Source organism: Phocoena sinus, chromosome 1 (genome assembly GCF_008692025.1).
Source record: "Phocoena sinus isolate mPhoSin1 chromosome 1, mPhoSin1.pri, whole genome shotgun sequence".
Classification (NCBI taxonomy): Eukaryota; Metazoa; Chordata; class Mammalia; order Artiodactyla; family Phocoenidae; genus Phocoena; species Phocoena sinus.
In genome coordinates, this window is record NC_045763.1 from 150,945,862 (window position 1) to 150,956,420 (window position 10,559).

The window sequence follows — 10,559 nt, forward strand, 5'->3', positions numbered from 1 at the left end:
GGGGGATTATCGTGACTTCAAATGTGTATTTAGTACATGCCCAGTTTTTTTGCACAAGCTGTGAGACATACGAAGATAAACAAGAAGCTTATAGATACATGGGATGGGGGATAAGATGTTTATAAAAACAATACTCACACAAGATAGAAAGCAATAAGTGCTGTGGAAGAGGGCAAATAAAGTACTATGGGAACCCAGGAGAGAGGCTTCTTCCATCAGACTGCCCGGTGGTCTTCATGGAGGACAAGCTATTTGACTTGGGAGACCATTTACAACATTTTCCCAGTGTGACCCCTGGCAGTCACATGATTCTGGTCCTGGATGTAGCTGATTGGAGGGTGGCCAGTTGCCCTGTGTCCCAGGAACTGGGATGGGAGACTTCAGAGCAGTAACCAGTGTTTGCCGGTCCCTTGAATTAAAGACAAATAGTGTCCGGAGCGGTGTAGTTTTTGTCTTTTGCAGACTGCTCAGAGGTTCAGAGAAAGCTGGTCTGGGGAGAGAACAGAATGCAGGGGCACCAAGAAAAGCAGGAAGGGGTGGCCGTGTGGCCTCAGCAAGCAAAAGGTGGAAGGCTGACTTTCGGAAGACTTTGGTTCCTGGTTCCTGCCCTTGGTGACCTGCAGCAGCTCCTGCCCATGGATATTCTGAGACACCCCAGGCTCCTTACAATAAATACCTTGTTTTTGCTTCAGCTAGCCAAACTGTATCACCGTGGCCAAAAACTTTGGTGAAGTCTGTGAAGATGTGAAGAAATGGGCCACAGCCAGGATGGGGCTACTGGAAAAGGGGTGTGATAGGAGAGCTTATTGACCTTCGTGTCGCTCCACACTCCCTCACTCCCCTCAGCATCTCCCATCCAGGGGCCCTCCCCCTCCTCTAAACCTGGCCAGCAACCCAGCAGCCAGGGACTGGCATGGCCCAGGCAAAGGTGGCCTTGGCGATGTATGGGTATCTGGAAACCCAGTCTTCCAGACCCCTAGAATAAACTGGGTATGCCTGGTCCCATACAGTGACTCTACATCCAAGATCCCCATAAAAGAAGTGACTCATCCCATGGAACAGAGTTCAGAAGTATTTGCACACATGCATGTTTACACACATCCACACGTGTCCACGGTGAGGACATGTAGACTCGTACATAAATGCTCCCTCTGTATGTCTTCTTGGAATCCTATGAGTGCACGAAAGCATCTATCTATGGAGAAAAATCATAGAGAGTCATCATTACGAAGAAAGTAGCCTCAACTCCCACCCTCTGGTGGTTTTGAGGTCTGCAAAAGTGTTCACACAGCAACCTCTTCACAAAAACTTAACCCAGTTACTCAGAGGTGAATCATGCCTTCAGTCAAGGTTCGTACTGTGTGGGAGGGCTCCACGAGGAAAAGAAGGGTCTGTAGTGTTTCTCAGGTGGGTTGTGGGACTCTGACATTTGGCCGATCAGGTAGGGGAGGGGCAAGGCAGGTTTGATGGGGGCCCTGAGGCATATACAGTTGGAGAGAGTGCTCTCTTTAAGGAAAGAAAAAAATACATACACATATATATATGTATATATATATGTATATATATATGTAATTACTAATATTAAAACTAGGTCCAGGGCTTCGGAAATGGCTGGTGCAAGTGAGAGACACTGAAGCTTTAGTTTGGGGCATGCGAGAGCGCAAACTTAAACTTCTTTCCTTTCTCCTGTCCTTGTCATCTCCATACCAACTGAAGTCCCCAGAGGACTGTGGTTCCACGAATGTAGCATATAGCGCTTCCCCCATGAAGGTGATGCCTGGGTTGTGACGGGCCTTGGACAAGCCCCCTGCAGGCTAGGGAGGGTGAGCCTGTAGGGAACACCTAGCCAGGTGAGGAGCACCAGCAAGGCAGCTTGAGAGGGAGAGGAATGAGCCATTTTTCTCCCTTTCTTGCCGCTTCTCTAACCCAGCAGTTGCCAGACTTTTTCAGCTTGATCCCTTTCCTTTTACCTCTCACAGATCATCGCCCTTCCTCAACCTCCAGGACACAAAATCCCTTTCTATGGAGGGTCCAGGGGGGCGAGGGGAACTCACCATCCATCTTGCAGTACCACCTCGAGCCGTGGTCTAGGGACGCAACGTAGCTGAGAACGTGAGCTTGGAGTCAGGCTGCCTGGGTTTGAATCACAGCCTTTCCTTAGCTGAGTGACCAAGTTATTTCAACTTTCTAACTTCCAGTTTCCTCTCTGTAAAACTGAGATAAAAATAGACTCCACCTCTTAGAGTTATTGTGCAAATAATTCAAGACAAGTGTCTAACGCAGTAAATGCTTGTCAGGTTGACTCCCATGCACCATAACTCGTCAGCACTGCAGGCCAACAACAGTTGCCCTTGAACGCTCTGGGCCCCCGACTTTCGTGAAGATTGTACCCTCTTGTTGGAGAAGTCTCTTCCCTCGCCCCTCTCTCTGAAGACCTTAGATCATTTCTCAGAGGTACTGCCTTGGGGCAATAGTCAAGGAACTTAAGACAATTCTCCCCATTTTACAGCTCACTGAGGTAAGGCCCAGTGCTGATAAGGGCAGGGCCAAAGCTTCAGAAAAAGCAAAAGCATGTCTACAAGTAAAACCAAAACCGCATGGCCCCTTAGTATGAGTCTCTGGATTGGGAAGCAGGTGAGGACTGTCTCCATGGAAGCTTTGACTCTGCCTGGGACCCAGCTGGAGGGGCAGGGGTTAGGCAGCAAGGGGTTCAGGGGAAATCACCTGTCCCCACAGCCTGCAGCAGGTGTGTTCTGTTTTCTCCTTCAGCTCTGACACAGCACAACCAAACATAGCAGGTTCTGGGTTCCCTGAGCGTTGATCAGTGCCTAGCTCTGCCACTGGTTAGAGCCCTGTGTCCCAGGAACTGGGATGGGAGACTTCAGAGCAGTAACCAGTGTTTGCTGGTCCCTTGAATTAAAGACAAATCGTCTCCAGAGCGGTGTCGTTTTTGTCTTTTGCAGACTGCAGTTTTTGTCTTTTGCAGAAAGAGTCAGTGCTTTTGTCTCTAAAGTCAGAGATTGGGCTTGATGACATCCAAGTTTCTTAAACCTCTCCAGAAATTGCTTCATCTCAAAGTCACTTGGAGAAAGAGTGAGAGCCCATACCCCAGAATGTTGCACTTCCTACAAACTATTACACCAACTCTGGGCCTCATCATGCCCCAGAGAGCTCTGATCCCTGAGGGCACATGGCTTGAAATGGCCACCTGTCGTCATCTTTTGGCAGTGTTTGTGAGTGACAGCAGTGGGTCTGGAAGTGGCAGCAAGAAGATTGCTTAGGACTTGAGCAAGGGAAAAAAAAAACAGGGAACTGTGGCACTTCAAGTTGGAGGGCAATGTTTCAATTAATATTTTTTTTAGGCACATAGTACACACCGTGCAGGAAAAGCACAGTGAGGGACTCAGAATCAAATTACAACAGCAGAAATGTAGTCGTTTGCAAGAATAGCTGAACTTTCTGAGGTGTGCAATGCTGAAATGGGTGACCGCAGGTAAAAGTGGAGCTCTTTGGTGCCTCTGACTTCCATGCCTTCTGGAAGGATGGAACAACATGTAGAATATGATCCCTACCCCACCCAGCCCCCACCATGGATTCCCTTCCTTCCTGAGAATTCTAGAATTCTGCATGGGTTGAGCAAGAAAGTGCAAAGGAGGATTGACTTGGCAAAAGGAACGGGTTTGGCAATGAATGTGTCACAGTGTGACCCCAGACAAGTTACTTAACTTTGACCATTAAGTAAAAATCGAGGATGTTCACATCCTGTCCAGCAACAAAGCCTCTGTACTGTAGCAGGTGGGCCTTGACCCTTAGAGGCTGACCTCAGTGTAGGAGTCAGGGAAGGTTCTTCTTCCTCGAAGTTTTATCCAGCTTCACCCTCAGCACAAAGAGTCTTTGTGACCTGGGTCATCAGGCAATGCTACCCACCTCCTGGACGGTGAGCCTCCCTGGGCTTGTAGCCCTGAGCTGGACAGAGGGTGATGATCCACAGGAAGAAAATGATGCCTTTCAAGGGCCCCTAGAATGATGGGGAAAGCAAGCCAATGGACTCTACCCCCCAGGAGCTGCCAGACTAATGAGGATGATAAAGAACACATTGAAATAATCCTACAGGAGCTCATGGAGAAAAAAAAAACAACACTGGGTGAAAATTAACATAGCTCGAGCCACCCACCTAATAAAGGATGGAGAATGAGCTGAATTAATCAGAGAAGGCTTCTTGGAGAAGGTGAGTTTTAAGACTGGTAGTAGAAGGAATAAGGAGAAAGAGGCATTGATTCGGACACAATGGAGAGAATGAGAGTGGGTTGTGGGGAATAACCTGAGGGAGGTCTCTGATCCCGGGGTAGGCAAGTGCACAGCTATCCATGTGTGGAGGCCATATGGGCTCACAGCAAGTTACTCCCAAGTCATGGGTCTGTCTCCCCACCTATAGAATGAGGAAGAAAGTAAACTGGTTTGTCTCTACAGCCCCTCCCAGCATTTTACAATCCTAAAGTTTAGGGAAGAATTCATGGGTGAGCTGGGTTGGGTAGAGTAGAGAATAGGTGGGAAGTAGGAGGGAATAGGCCAGGTTCTTGAGGCATCTAATCTGAGTATAATCTAGGTATATCAGCTAGGACTGAGCAAACTCAAAGTCTACCCCGACCAAGCATCATCCAGGACTGGTCCCTGTAAAGGAGCCCCAGAGCAGAAGGCAACATGCATATGTGACAGGATAAACCCAGCTGGATGCAAAGAAACTGAAATGTGTCAAGGAGGTGGGGCTGGGTCTAGCAAAGCACTATGGCTTTAAGATGACTCATCCATCCCTTCTAACAACAGACCACTCCCCACAGACCTCTGCCAGGTGAACAGTACCAGCCCTGGAGTCCAGGGCTTACTCTAATTCTCAAATTCTTCAGTGAGCCCCAAGGTCTGGACCTAGACTGGCCCTTGTGTCTGAGCTGTTTGCACAGAGAGGAGAGAACCGCCCAAGAGAGAGTCCTCGTCCAGAGCAGGACAGCCAGGATTGCTTCAATAGCCACAAGAGATGGGGGTGGGGTTTGGGAGGCCTTGAGTGACCAGCAGGACACAAGGTTTTGGGGCCCCTCATCCTGCCCTGAGATTCCCAAAATTCTCCATCCCACAGCACCTTTATAGGTATAGAAAGTAGGGAGTGTGGCAGGATTACAGCTTGTTAAAGCCCAAGGGGCTAGGGACAGGTCATGAAACATGGTCCAGGGAAATCCCCAAACAGAAGTGCCCCAGCTGGTTTCCCCATCATTTTGGGTAACTTTCCATTGCCACACACCCACCCCTACCCCCTCCGTCTCTTGTAAAGAACCTACTGTTCTCTTAGTGATCTGCTAAGTATAGGCACCAAAAGAGGCAATGAGCCCAGTTCCTAAACTTGAGAAACTACAGCCTGCATGGGAAGATGAACTTACATTCATGCCCCAAGTATGGAAGAGCCAAGAGGGTATACAATGATCAAGGGCCAAAGTGAAATATAAGAGGCTCAGAGAAAGGCATGTCATTGAAAACTGAAGCAGTGGCAAGAGGCCCCACGGGAGAGAAGTATCTAGGGTACAGCAGCGTGGCAATCAGTGAATGTCCGGAGGCAAGAAGGCGGGAGGAGGGCTTTAGGGAGCAGGGGATGGAACAGACACAGAGAGAAACTGAAATGAAATAAACCACCATTTGTTGAGTGCCCACTCTATGTCACTCATTGTGCCAGGGGCTTTCCACCTGTTAGTTCATTTTATCCCAACAAGAGTGGTAGTATCTTTATTTCCATTTTGCAGAGGAGGAAAATGAGGTGTTTACATGAATTTACACTTGACCTGGTGGTCAATGAGAAGTCTCTGCCAGTGGCCAAACTGGGGAGGAGCTTGAGGGCAACAGTGATGGAAAAAGATTGGCCTGGCTATGGTATCCAAGGTGCTGGAGAATATTGTCCATCTACATCCTAAGGTCAAGAGGAGACATGACCCAGAAGCCCTCTAGATGTCTCTGGGACATTGAGTGATGATCTGTGACCTTGGGATTCACCCTCATGACTCAGGTGTTCTAAAATTAGCCTTCGGCCCTGGGACCTTTGCCCACACCTGGTGTCAGGCCGGCCCTACTTTCCTTTGCCCGGTGCTCAGCATCTCCGTCTTGTCACCAGGCACCATCCTCCCTTGCTCAGAGATTGGATGATGTAAATAATCATCACTTACTAACTGTTAAGGAGGTCAACGAGGTGTTATCATCGCAGCCACGATGTGGCTATGACTAAGCGAGCAGTGTCAGAGATTCAGAAAGTACTGATAATTATTATAGTATTTTTCCAGCCTTTGTGTTTTTCCTTTTTTTGAGGTTCCCAGTGTGAGCTGGAGAGTAAAAGGAAGGCCCAACCTTTCTTTCCCAGAATTGAGAGGATGAGCCGTTTTGTTTCAGCCTCCCACCCAGCCTTGTGGTGGGTGATGGGGTGCCTGCTGGGGCCCTGTTTGACTCTCCAGGCAGCACCTTGATGGGGGTCTGAGCATCACTGAGCAATCTGGGGGCTGGGGTGAGTCAGGTCAGATGGGGGAATTGGAGGCATTCTAGCAGAGCGTGGCCGCTGGGTTGTGTCGTCGGGGAATCCCTCAAGGGAACCGTGGACCCATGCTGACCAAAGCCCGTCTGAAGGAAAACCCTGTCTTGCTACATGACTCCTGATTCATAGCTTTCCCCTCCTGGGACTCGGCTCACGTGCTGCCTCATATTATTTTTAAAATTGTCACCCCCCAACTGCCTCAGACAACAAACTCCACCGAGATGGGGAGACTGAAATGTCAGGAGCTAGAAAAGTCATTCGCAGAAGGCCGAGTCGGGTGTCAACTCCAGGACCTCCCAGGTGATTATCAGTGGCTTGCTTGGGTGTTCTACAAGCACGTTCACAGCACAAATCCTTCTGATCTGCTCTGTAATTGATCCTGAGAGCCCTTCATCCCTCCATTGTTAGAATACAAACCATTCCCAACAGAGGGACAGCGAAAGGAACAAGGGAACTAACTAGTGAATGTGCTGAACCTCAATGGGGCAGCCAGGGCAATCACGTTTTCATAATTACCCAGTTTTATCCCAGGCCGGCCCGGTCCAAGAACATCCACCACTGTTGACTAAACACAGCCATTAATGCTACGGGGAGGGGGCCGAGGTTGGGACTGGGGAAGGAGAAGAGAGTCCAAGGAATTCAGACCTGCCCCCCAGGCTCAGGAGTACTCAGCCACTTTCACTCATGAAGTGGGTAGTGGGTGGGTGGTTTCCTTGTATATTATTTCCAGGGTGGACTTTTTGCTCTTTCCCAGGCTTCCTCAGAAGCTTAGAACACACTTGGCCCTTCAAAGCCACAGATGTCACCAGGATGGGGCAATTCCAGAGAAGTAGGCATCTGCCCCATGACTGGCACTATTCATCTTTCATATTGGGAAGGGCAAATGAGACGATAAATCCAACCAGCCTGGGAAAGCCCTGGGCCTGCCCTCAAATGTGCGCACATACGCGCACGCACACACACACACAGAGCCAGGAACGCTCGTTTACTTAGATACCCTATGTGTGATATTACCAGTGAAAACTATATGACCTTTCGTGGGAGGGTGAGAAATTGCAGTTATAACCTGTTTCTTAGTGTTCGGTTGGCTAATTACCTTTAAGAAAATGGGGCTTTTGTAGGAGGAGGAAAGGGAGAACCCGGTAAAGGTGAAGCTGTTTGGCAGAGGAAACCACACTGAGGTTTGGAAAGCAGAGAGCTGAGGACAGGGTCCCAGAGGGCTGAGTGTGGGGCACAGGAAGAGCTGGCACTCAGCACAGCATGCAGAGAACTAAAGTCAAAACCTGGGGACCCCCTGGATACAGCCGGCAGCAGGGCTGCTGGGAATTTGCCCAGCCTTTTGCCCTAATCGTGAACAAATGTTCACTGATTAATTCTCTCTATCCAGTTCTATAACCGTCCCTGGAAACAGTCTTCTTCTTCCCAAGGAGGAAGTGGAAGAGGTCAACCTGGCCCTTCAATTGGAATCTGACTATTGCTGGATGTGACCGGTGATCAGCTGATGAGATGGTAAATCTGACCAGCCCTGGAAAAGCCCTCCTGTCCACAAAAGTCTCTCACACACAAGCACCGCACAAGAGAGAACAATTCAGCAAGAAGGAATGAGGAAAGATGGCAAATGTCTTCTATCAAGACCCCCTTAAACTTTCTGAAATGCTTTTCTAAGAGAAATCCCTACGGAATCCAGGCTCCTGCCTTCTGTTTTGCCAGATCTGCTTTCAGGCTGCAGGCACATGCTAAGGGGATTCTGGAGATGGTAAAACCCTACTTCCCTTCCACAGCTCCATCCAACTGCTTCTGTCCCAGCTGGTCGGGCCGTGTCAGGGAGGGAGGGGGAAGGGAGGTGGGGCGAGAGGATGAGGTGTCAGAGGCCAGAGATGGGCATGTAAACCCCCAGACACCTGCCAGCGCCCTAAACCTGCGTCAGAGTCTGTCTCCAACGAAAGGAAAGAAAGCAAGTGTGCCGCAACCAAATCACAGTAGCCAAAGTGGAAAATACAGCTCTGCCACAGGCCGTTGGCTCTGGGGAAAATTCTGCCAATGAACCATGTTGAGCCTCAACGTTGTTTATCTTCTATGGTTGCCGAGCTTGGGGTTTTTTTCTTACTCTTTTTCTATTTGGGAGGTGGCACGTATTTTCCTTTCATTGCAGTGGAGGGGGCTGCTGTTACATGCCTTTGGGCAGGCCACAACCAGAGAAGCAGGCTGACTAGAACCAGTGATGAAATCTCATGAGGCTCGGGGTTTTCTTCCGGGATACTGAGAGGATGGTGGGAGGGAAGGACCACAGCCTTGTGACATTTTTTCTTTTTTCTCTCTTTTTTTTTTTTTCATTTTATTGGAGTATAGTTGATTAACAATGTTGTGTTAGTCTCAGGTGTAGAGCAAAGTGATTCCGTTATACATTTATATATATTCATTCTTTTTCAGATTCTTTTCCTGACATTTTTTCAAACTGACATATAACATCATATTAGTTTCATATGATGTTTCAGGTGTAGTGGCATTTTTAAATTTTTTTAAATTATTGAAGCTACATAATTTATCTCAGTATGGTGATATGGGTAAAGAAATGAACTGATTAGATCAAACTTCTAAATCCTAGTCTGCCAGTCAGGCAGATAGATTCTTTGAACGCTCTGAACTCCATTTTCCTCATCTGTAAAAGGAGAGGACTAATATAGAAATGAACTAGAAAATAAACTCCAAAATCCCTCCCAGCTCTAACAGTCAAGCTCTAACAGTCAAGCCTTAACTCTATGCTTCCTGGCTATCTGACTCTGGGCAAGTCAGCTAACTTCTTTAAGCCATAGTTTCTTCATCTGTAAAAACTGCACTAAGAACCCTGGCTTTGCCTTCCTCCTAGGGTGGCTGGGAGGACCAGATGTTACAATACCCATAGGGGCATTTTGTAAACCTTTACACTCTAGACATGTGCAGACTGTTTGTATAATTTCCACTTATCAGGGCACCTCTTGGTGCTCCATGAAGTTAGCAACAGGCTTATAGAGAGCAGGAGAGGGGGTTTGTTGGATTGAAGAAAATTTTCTGAGCACCAGTATCACTGGACACTATGGAATCTTTTCTGAAAGGTCACAGGAAAAAAATAGACAGGGATTGGTGCCAGGTTGTTTGGTTATGTCTTGAAAGCAAGGACTTAGGATAGACGACTCCTACTTCTCTTCCAGTATAAGAATTTTTAAGTCTCCTACATAAGGTTTAGTCTGGGAAAACCATCTACATGGACAATGGCCCTTTGGATTTAAACTGGACCATTTTTGATCTCTACAGCTTACTGGAATCAGAGACAGGCTTCCTAGAAGATGCTTTTAGGGGGTGTGAGTACAAGGGCAATGTTGTCTGAAGCAATGGGTTGGGAGGGTGGTTGGAGTGGGAGTGAATGAGGTTTAGAAGGAATGTAGAGGAATAGTTTAATAGTTTCCCAAAGAAGTTCAGTGAGCAGGTATGGCTACTTGAGAAAATTCTTATTCTTACTAAGAATCTACATGGTATAGGTTTTTTTTTTAAGGTCTAAGTTTTGGGGTCAAATATGGGTTCACAATTCTGCCTCAATCACTATGAACTCTATAACCTAGGGTGAGCCTCATTTTACTCTTCTTTAAAATAGGATTGATAACTGGATAACCTCTTGAGGTTGTTGTGAAACTTAAAGTGAAATAATATTAATAAAATGCCTGGCACATAGTACGGTATCAAAGAGTAATAAAGGAAACCAATTAGGCCAGGTAGCAGTCAACTGTGGGCATCAGCAGGGGTCCAAGGGCTCTTGGCCTTGGGTCAGGCTATGTCAAGTCCATGGCACACAGTAGACACACACTAGATGGTGGCAGACATGTAGCATCAGTTATTCATAAAAGAGCTTCACAGAGTCACACACACGCACAAGCACACACTCACATTCACAACAGATCAGATTGCTTAAGCTCACCATCTCCAGATTGAGAAGATGAATAAGAGGTCTGAAGACCAGTGTGTT